The sequence below is a fragment of the Felis catus genome, chromosome D1, assembly GCF_018350175.1.
Source record: "Felis catus isolate Fca126 chromosome D1, F.catus_Fca126_mat1.0, whole genome shotgun sequence".
NCBI classification, from domain to species: domain Eukaryota; kingdom Metazoa; phylum Chordata; class Mammalia; order Carnivora; family Felidae; genus Felis; species Felis catus.
The window spans coordinates 4933005-4941313 of record NC_058377.1 but is presented as its reverse complement, the minus strand read 5'-3'; the positions used below and the strand labels follow the sequence as shown (position 1 = coordinate 4941313).

At 38.1% G+C, this 8309-nt stretch overlaps 1 pseudogene; it reads left to right on the top strand.

Annotated features, from left to right (window-relative positions):
• Positions 1 to 3618: 3618 nt before the first annotated feature.
• Positions 3619 to 5714, top strand: LOC101099240 (annotated as a pseudogene).
• Positions 5715 to 8309: the final 2595 nt, after the last annotated feature.

Sequence of the window (8309 nt, the reverse complement as noted above, 5' to 3'; positions counted from 1 at the left end):
CTGTTGAATTCGATTTGCTAGTATCTTATTGAGAATTTTTGCATCCATATTCATGAGGGATATTGTCCTGTAGTTCTCTTTTTTTACTGGGCCTCTGTCTGGTTAGGAACCAAAGTAATGCTGGCTTCATAGAATGAGTCTGGAAGATTTCCTTCCCTATCTATTTTTTGGAATAGCTTGAGAAGGATAGGTATAATCTCTGCTTTAAATGTCTGGTAGAATTCCCCTGGGAAGCCATCTGGTCCTGGACTCTTATTTGTTGGGAGATTTTTGATAATTGATTCCATTTCTTTGCTGGTTTTGGGTCTGTTCTAATTTTCTCTTTCTTCCTGTTTGAGTTTGGAAGTGTGTGGGTGCTTAGGAATTTGTCCATTTCTTCCAGGTTGTCCAGTTTGTTGGCATATAATTTTTCACAGTATTCACTGATAACTGCTTGTATTGCTCAGAGACTGGTTGTAATAATTCCATTTTCATTCATGATGTGATCTATTTGGGTCATCTTCCTTTTCTTTTTGAGAATCCTGGTTTATCAATTTTGTTTATTTTTTCAAAAAACCAACTCTTGGGTTCATTGATCTGCTCTACAGGTTTTTTAGATTCTATATTGTTTATTTCTGATCTTTATTATTTCTCTTCTTCTGCTGGGTTTGGGTGTCTTTGCTGTTCTTCTTCTAGTTCCTTTAGGTGTGCTGTTAGATTTTGTATTTGGGATTTTTCTTGTTTCTGGAGATAGGCCTGGATTGCAATGTATTTTCCTCTCAGGACTGCCTTCACTGCATCCCAAAGCGTATGGATTGTTGTATTTTCATTTTCATTTGTTTCCATATGTTTCTTAATTTCTTCTCTAATTGCCTGGTTGACCCATTCATTCTTTAGTAGGGTGTTCTTTAACCTCCATGATTTTGGAGGTTTTCCAGTCTTTTATGTGGTTGATTTCAAGCTTCATAGCATTGTGATCTGAAAGTGTGCATGGTATGATCTTAATTCTTTTGTACTTATGAAGAGCTGTTTTGTGACCCAGTATATGATCTATCTTGGAGAATGTTCCATGTGCACTTGAGAAGAAAGTATATTCTGTTGCTTTGGGATGCAGAGTTCTAAATATATCTGTCAAGTCCATCTGATCCAATGTATCATTCAGGGCCCTTGTTTCTTTATTGATCCTGTGTCTAGGTGATCTTTCCATTGTTGTTAGTGAGGTATTGAAGTCCCCTGCAATTACCACATTCTTATCAATAAGGTTGCTTATGTTTGTGATTGTTTTATATATTTGGGGGCTCCTGTATTCGGCACATAGACATTTGTAATTGTTAGCTCTTCCTGATGGATAGACCCTGTAATTATTATATAATGCCGTTCTTCATGTCTTGTTAAAGCCTTTAAGTTAAAGTCTAGTTTGTCTGATACAAGTATGGCTACTCCAGCTTTCTTTTTACTTACAGTAGCATGATAGATAGTTCTCCATCCCCTCACTCTCAATCTGAAGGTGTCCTCAGGTCTAAAATGAGTCTCTTGTAGACAGCAAATGGATGGGTCTTGTTTTTTTATCCATTCAGATACCCTATGTCTTTTGGTTGGAGCATTAAGTGCAATTACATTCAGTGTTATTATAGGAAGATATGGGGTTAGAGTCATTGTGATGTCTGTAGGTTACATGCTTGTACTGATATCTCTAGTACTTTGTGGTCCTTGCAATATTTCACTCACAGATTCCCCGTTAGGATCTCTTATAGGTCTGGTTTAGTGGTGATGAATTCCTTCAGTTTTTGTTTGTGTGGGAAGACCTTTATCTCTCCTTCTATTCTAAATGACAGACTTGCTGGATAAAGAATTCTCAGTTGCATATTTTTTCTGTTCATCCCATTGAAGATTTCCTGCCATTCCTTTATGGCCTGCCAAGTTTCAGTAGATAGATCTGTCACTAGTCTTATCGGTCTCCCTTTATATGTTAGAGTATGTTTATCCCTAGCTGCTTTCATAATTTTCTCTTTATCCTTCTATTTTGCCAGTTTCACTATGATATGTCATGCAAAAGATTGATTCAAGTTACATCTGAAGGGATTTCTCTGTGCCTCTTGGATTTCAATGCCTGTTTCCTTCCCCAGATCAAGGAAGTTCTCAGCTATGATTTGTTAAAGTATACCTTCAGCCCCTTTCTCTCTCTTCTTCTTCTTCTGGAATTCCTATAATATGGATATTGTTCAGTTTGGTTGCATCACTGAGTTCTCTAATTCTCCCCTCATACACCTGGATTTTTTTTTATCTCTTTTTCTCTTCTTCCTCTTTTTCCATAACTTTATCTTCTAACTCATCTATTGTCTCCTCTCCTCTTCAATCCGTACTATGGCCACCTCCAGTTTATTTTGCACCTCATTTATAGCATTTTTTAGCTCCTTGTGACTATTTTTTAGTCCCTTGATCTCTGTAGCAATAGATTCTCTGCTGTCCTGTGTGCATTTTTCAAGTCCAGCGATTAATTTTATGACTATAATTCTAAATTATTGTTCCGTTTTATTGCTTAAGTCATTTTTGATCAATTCGTTAGCTGTTGCCACTTCCTGGAGTTTCTTTTGAGGAGAATTCTTCCATTTCATCATTTTGGATAGTCCCTGTGGTAGCTCCAAACTGCAGGGCACTTCCCCTGTGCTGTCTGGAGAAACTTGTGTTGGTGGGCAGGGCCACAGTCAGACCCAATGTCTGCCCCCAGCCCATCAGTGGAGCCACAGTCAGACTGGTGTGTACCTTATCCTCCCCTCTCCCAGGGGCAGCATCACTGTGGAGTCATGTGGCCCTGTCTGGGCTGCTTGCACACTGACAGGCTTGTAGTGCTGCTTCAATGGGATCTGGCAAAGGGCATATTATCCAGGGTGGATCCACAAGGTGCACAGGGGCAGGAAGGTTAGGCTTAGCTATCTTTGCCCTTGGTGGTCCCCTTCAGGAGGGGTCCTGCAGCATTGGGATGGAGGCAGGCCCATTCAAGGGATGGATCCACAGAAGCACAGCATTGGGCATATGCATGGTGCAAGCAAGTTCCATTATGGGAACTGGTTCCCTTTGGAATTTTGGCTCTAATTGGAATATATATATATATATATATATATATATATATATATATATATATATTTGTGTTTGTAAATATTTTTTCATTTAATGTTGGATCTCATTCTCTGTATGATTGCTATCATAAAGTTTATTTCTACATGTTTTGTGAAGCTAACAATTCAGTGAATTATACATGTAAATATAACAAATAGGTGAAAACATATTTACCAATAGATTACTATTTCTGATTCTTTTCATTCCATAATTCCAAGTTCATTTGTTATATATGTATTTTTTCATTTAAAAAACTTTCTTTAACAACTTTTAGTGTAATTTGCTGGCATTTAATGATCTCACCTCTGAAAAAAAATACTTGGCTGTTATTTTTAAAAGACATTTTCAGCCCCAGCCAGATCAGCAGAGGCAGGGCCCAGGCACTTGGGAGGTGATGGAGGGCAAGGAGCTGTTTGGGGGTAGGGAACAGTAAGATTTAGATTCACCCAGAGAGGGGAGAGCAGGGAAGAAGCTCTGAGGGCCCTAGAGGTGAGAGGGCAGATTAAGATCTAGAGCAACCTGATGGCCATAGAGGCCCAAGAAATGATGCAACACCTTCAGGAGTTTCCAGAATATCAAAAAATGATCCTGGGCCAATTTAATGAACAATGAGACAAAGATCAGTTTACTAACATCACCCTGATTGCCGACAGACGTGATTTTAAGGCCCACAAGGCCGTTTTGGCTACTTACAGTAAGTTCATCTATAAATTCTTTCATGAGTTTACTCAGGAACCTTTAGTGGAGGTTAAAGTTGTTAGTAAAATGGCCTCCATCATTTACTTGAGTTCACATATACAGAAAAATTGATGATACAAAGAGGAGACCAATGATGTATAGAAAGCAGCAGAGTTTCTACAAACACTAGAAGCTACCAAAGCCTTTGAAGTCAGGAACAAAGAAAACTAAGCTCCCCTAAAGGAAAATACCACAGGAAAAAGTGAGGCAAAAGAGAGAGAGAGAGAGAGAGATTGCAGAAACTTCAAATATTATCACTGAGTCATTGCCATCTGCAGAGTCAGAACCTATTAAAATTGGAGGTTGCTGAAGGCACAATCAAGGTGGAACATGAAGGCATTGAAATGTTGGAGGAAGTGGCTTCTGCCAAGCAGTCTATAAAGTACATCAGAGCACAGCTTCTTCTGATGATTCCACCCTAGCTCTGTTGGCAGATATTATGATGAAAGTACCATCGGGGTGATAGAAAAGAGCAGATTAAAGAAGAGGGTTGTACATCTGACCCCACAAGGAAACCAGTAGAAGGTATGGAAATTGGAATTTCAGCTCTCACATGTGAAAGACTCGATCCCTTGGGAGAAATGTAACTGTTCATTTAAAACATTTTACCGTTTTAAAAAATTTTTAATGTTTTTATTTTTGAAGGAAAGAGAGAGAGACAAGGCATGAGCAGGGGGAGAAACAGAGAGAGAGGGAGACACAGAATATGAAGCAGGCTCCAGGCTCTGAGCTGTCAGCACAGAGCCAGATGCGGGGCTCAAACGCACAAACTGTGAGATCATAACCTGAACTGAAGTCGGATGCTTAACCGACTGAGCCATCCAGACCCAACAATCATTTTACCATTTTAATGAACACTGAAACCACACTCCACTGAGAGCGTCGAGTGTGAAATATGCAATAAAAGGTATCGCTGGGAGAGCATGTGGAGACAGCAACTCAACTGTTAACACCTCAGAGAAGGTGGAGTCAGTATGCAGCAAAGAACTGGGGGAAATTTTCACATGTGTCAATACTATGAGAAACAATGTGACCACTTTGGACATTTTAAAGAACGTCTCTGAAAACATGCAGGTGAAACACCTTCTGAATGTCCAAACTGTCATGAACGATCTGCCAGAAATGGCATCCTCAAATGTCACCTGACTGTGTGCCAACTGGAGTGGGGACACAAAAAGGGAAGAAAATGCTTTAACAATGTCAGGTCCGTAACAATGTGTTTAACAACAGGGACCAGTTCAAAGATCATTTTGTAATACACACTGGAGATAAACCCCACCATTGCAGTCTATGTGACTTGTGGTTTATGCAAGGAAATGAATTAAGGAGGCATCTGGGTAATACTCACAGTATTTCAGAGTTTCTGGTAACCAAAGTTATTTCAGTAGAAACACGCATGCAAACTGAACCCCATGATTAATGACTATTATAGAACAAGTTGGGAAGGGGAATATGTTACCACTGCTTTCAATGTGTGGATTCAGCACAAGTGACTGTGGAACAGTTCCATCCCGATCTGCTCCAGGACAGCCAAGTGCATGATTCACAGATGAGTGAACTTCCAGGGCAGATCCAGGTGGGTTATCTAGAACTGGGTCAAATTCAGACTGAAGAACGTACTGAAGTATCAGTGGAGCAGCTGAATGTTGAATGGGTAAATCAGATGCCAGGGGAAGTACAAACTGAACTTCTAGAAGGTAATTTGGAACAAGTGACCCCTGAAATCATGAACCAGGAGGAGAGAGAGCCCATCCAAGCAGATGCTGTAGAGGCTGCCAGAGAAGCCTTCAAAGATGCTGATGGTTTAGAGACCAACAGTTGATTCCCAAGTTGAAAGGGCAGAGAATGAAAATAGAGTACCTGTGCCTGTTTTAGAATGAAATAACAAATGAATATTTTTTTTAATTTATGTGTTGGGTTTTTGAATTGATGATGGGCAATGTGACTGTCCTTAAGCTAACAGACAAATGGACCAAAGTTAAAATCTTTTCTGTTGTGAACTGTTTCTATTGAAACAAACTGATCCCTCCTCCATTTAATGCCACACAGGAGGGATCTTTCCCATAAGTGCATGGGAAGCTTTGAGAAATATTATTTCTGGAAACTTCAATGGATTATATTCTTATGGTACAGCTGGGTATGAATGTATTTTCATCGTGATAATGGTTTCTCCCTTCTCTCTTTCCCAGGTCATGTTCTTTCTCAGATGTTTTCCATGTTATAAAATCAAACCTGAAATCATTAGAAGACAAGTTTATGTATTCTAAATCGTGTTATAACATTGAATATATAGTAAACACAAGGCTGCATGAAGAAAAATACATTGTTACTGTGCAGTTAGATGTTGGTTTCTGGCCCTCTTTACTTTTTTTAAATGTTTTCTTTATTTTTGAGAGAGAGAGAGAGAGAGAGAGAGAGAGAGAGAGAGAGAGAACGAACAAGTGGGGACAAAGCAGAGAGAGAGGGAGACAGACTCTGAAGCAGGCTCCAGGCTCTGAGCTGTCAGCACAGAGCCTGACATGGGGTATGAACTCATGAACCCAAAGATTGTGACCTGTGTGGAAGTCAGATGCTTAAGTGACTGAGCCACCCTGTCCTTCTTTAGTTCGAACAAACTTCTTGTCTATACTGATAGTCACAGATGTCATCTCGGCAACAGAAACAGAGGTGGTGACATTTCAAGAACATTAAAAAAAGCACACCCATGTACCTTTTCAAAACCAACTAAACTTCTATAAAGTGTCTCTGATTCTTTCAAAGTATGTGTTGTAAGGAGCAATGTAGGTGATACTCTAGTACTTTATGTTTTTGCTTATAGTGGCAACTACTGATTCTTTTTCTTGGTAAGTTAGATTGAGAAATTTTATTTAATGGCAACTGAAGGGCCATTTCCAATTGGGAAAATTCCTTTATATCTGTCTTCAACTTTTTTTGGTAAAAAGTTGCATTAGTATTTTACCACCATATGTAGAAAAGAGGAGCATCATTTAAAAATTAATATACTTAAAATAAAGTACAAAGAAAAATATGTATACGTCAGGTTTTGTTTTGAATGAATCTTTTTCTCCAATCCTTAATGTAAAGATATTGTGATATAACTTTTAAAACCATACAAATAAGAGTGCTAAACTGTGGGCTTCAAAGTAGGTGCGTTTAACCAGTATTACTTGGAAAATAAAATAGAACCAAAAAGAAAGAAAGAAAGAAAGAAAGAAAGAAAGAAAGAAAGAAAGAAAGAGAGGGAGGGAGGGAGGGAGGGAGGGAGGGAGGGAGGGAGGGAGAGGGAGGGAGGGAGGGAGGGAGGGAGGAAGGAAGGAAGAAGAAAGAAAGAAAGAAAGAAAGAAAGAAAGAAAGAAAGAAAGAAAGAAAGAAAGAAAGAAAGAAAGAAAGAAAGAAATTTTCATGGGGTTTATTGTCTTCTGGTTTGCATAGTATCTTATACAATGTCTGTTGTAATTCTTTGTCCCTTTGTATGTAATGTGTCCTTTTCTCTTGCTATTTTTAAGATTTTCTGATTATAATTTTTTTAAATGTGTCAAGATGTGGTTTTCATCATGTTTATCCTGCTTGAAGCTTATTGAATATCTTACACCTGTGAGTTTACTGTGGTCATCAAATTTGCAAAGATTTTTTTTTATTATTTCTCCAAATATTTTTCATGTTTTTTTCTCTTGTATCATTTGTGGAGTCAAATTACATATATTTAGATTATTTATCTAAGAACTCACTGATATTGTTCTCTTGTGGTCTCTTTCTATGGGCTTAATTTTGGGAAGTTTATATTTCTGTCTTTAGGTTTATTAATGATTTGTTCTGTAGTGTCTATTCTGTGAAGTGCAGATTTTTTTTTCTGCAGAGTCTAATCTACTGTTGACTTTTCATTTTATTTGATGTCTCTGTGTGTGTGTGTACCTTTACTATCCTTCCTCTACTCATGTTTTCTTTTAAATTCTTGAAAATGTTTATAATTTCTCTTTTAATATGCATTCTAATTCTACTGTCTGCATTATTTCTGAGTCTGTTCCTATTAACTGACTTTTCTCCTGATTAATTTTTCCCTACTTTTTAGTATGTCCAGTGATATTTTCATTAGATGCTAGACAATAAATTTTATGTTATTAGTTCATGGATTGTGTTGTTTTTATTTAAAGAGTTTGGGCTTTTCTGATAGGCAATCAAGTTATTTGCAGTTTAGTCTGAAGGGCTCAAGGATTGTTTTAAGCTTTTTGAAGGTACTTATACAGTATTCTTTAGGAGTAGATTATCCCCACTATTGAAGCAGGGCTCATCTGGGGTTTTTACTGAATGTCTGCAAACCATTAACAAGGGCTCTTTCTTCTGGCTGGTGGAAAAAGCAAATGATTTCCATTCCTGCAGGAGTTCTGGGTTCCATTCAGCTCAGAGTTTCCCAGTTACTCTATTTTCCAAATTCTTAGAGCTTTCATTTGATGGACTCATTTCCCCATATTCAGCAA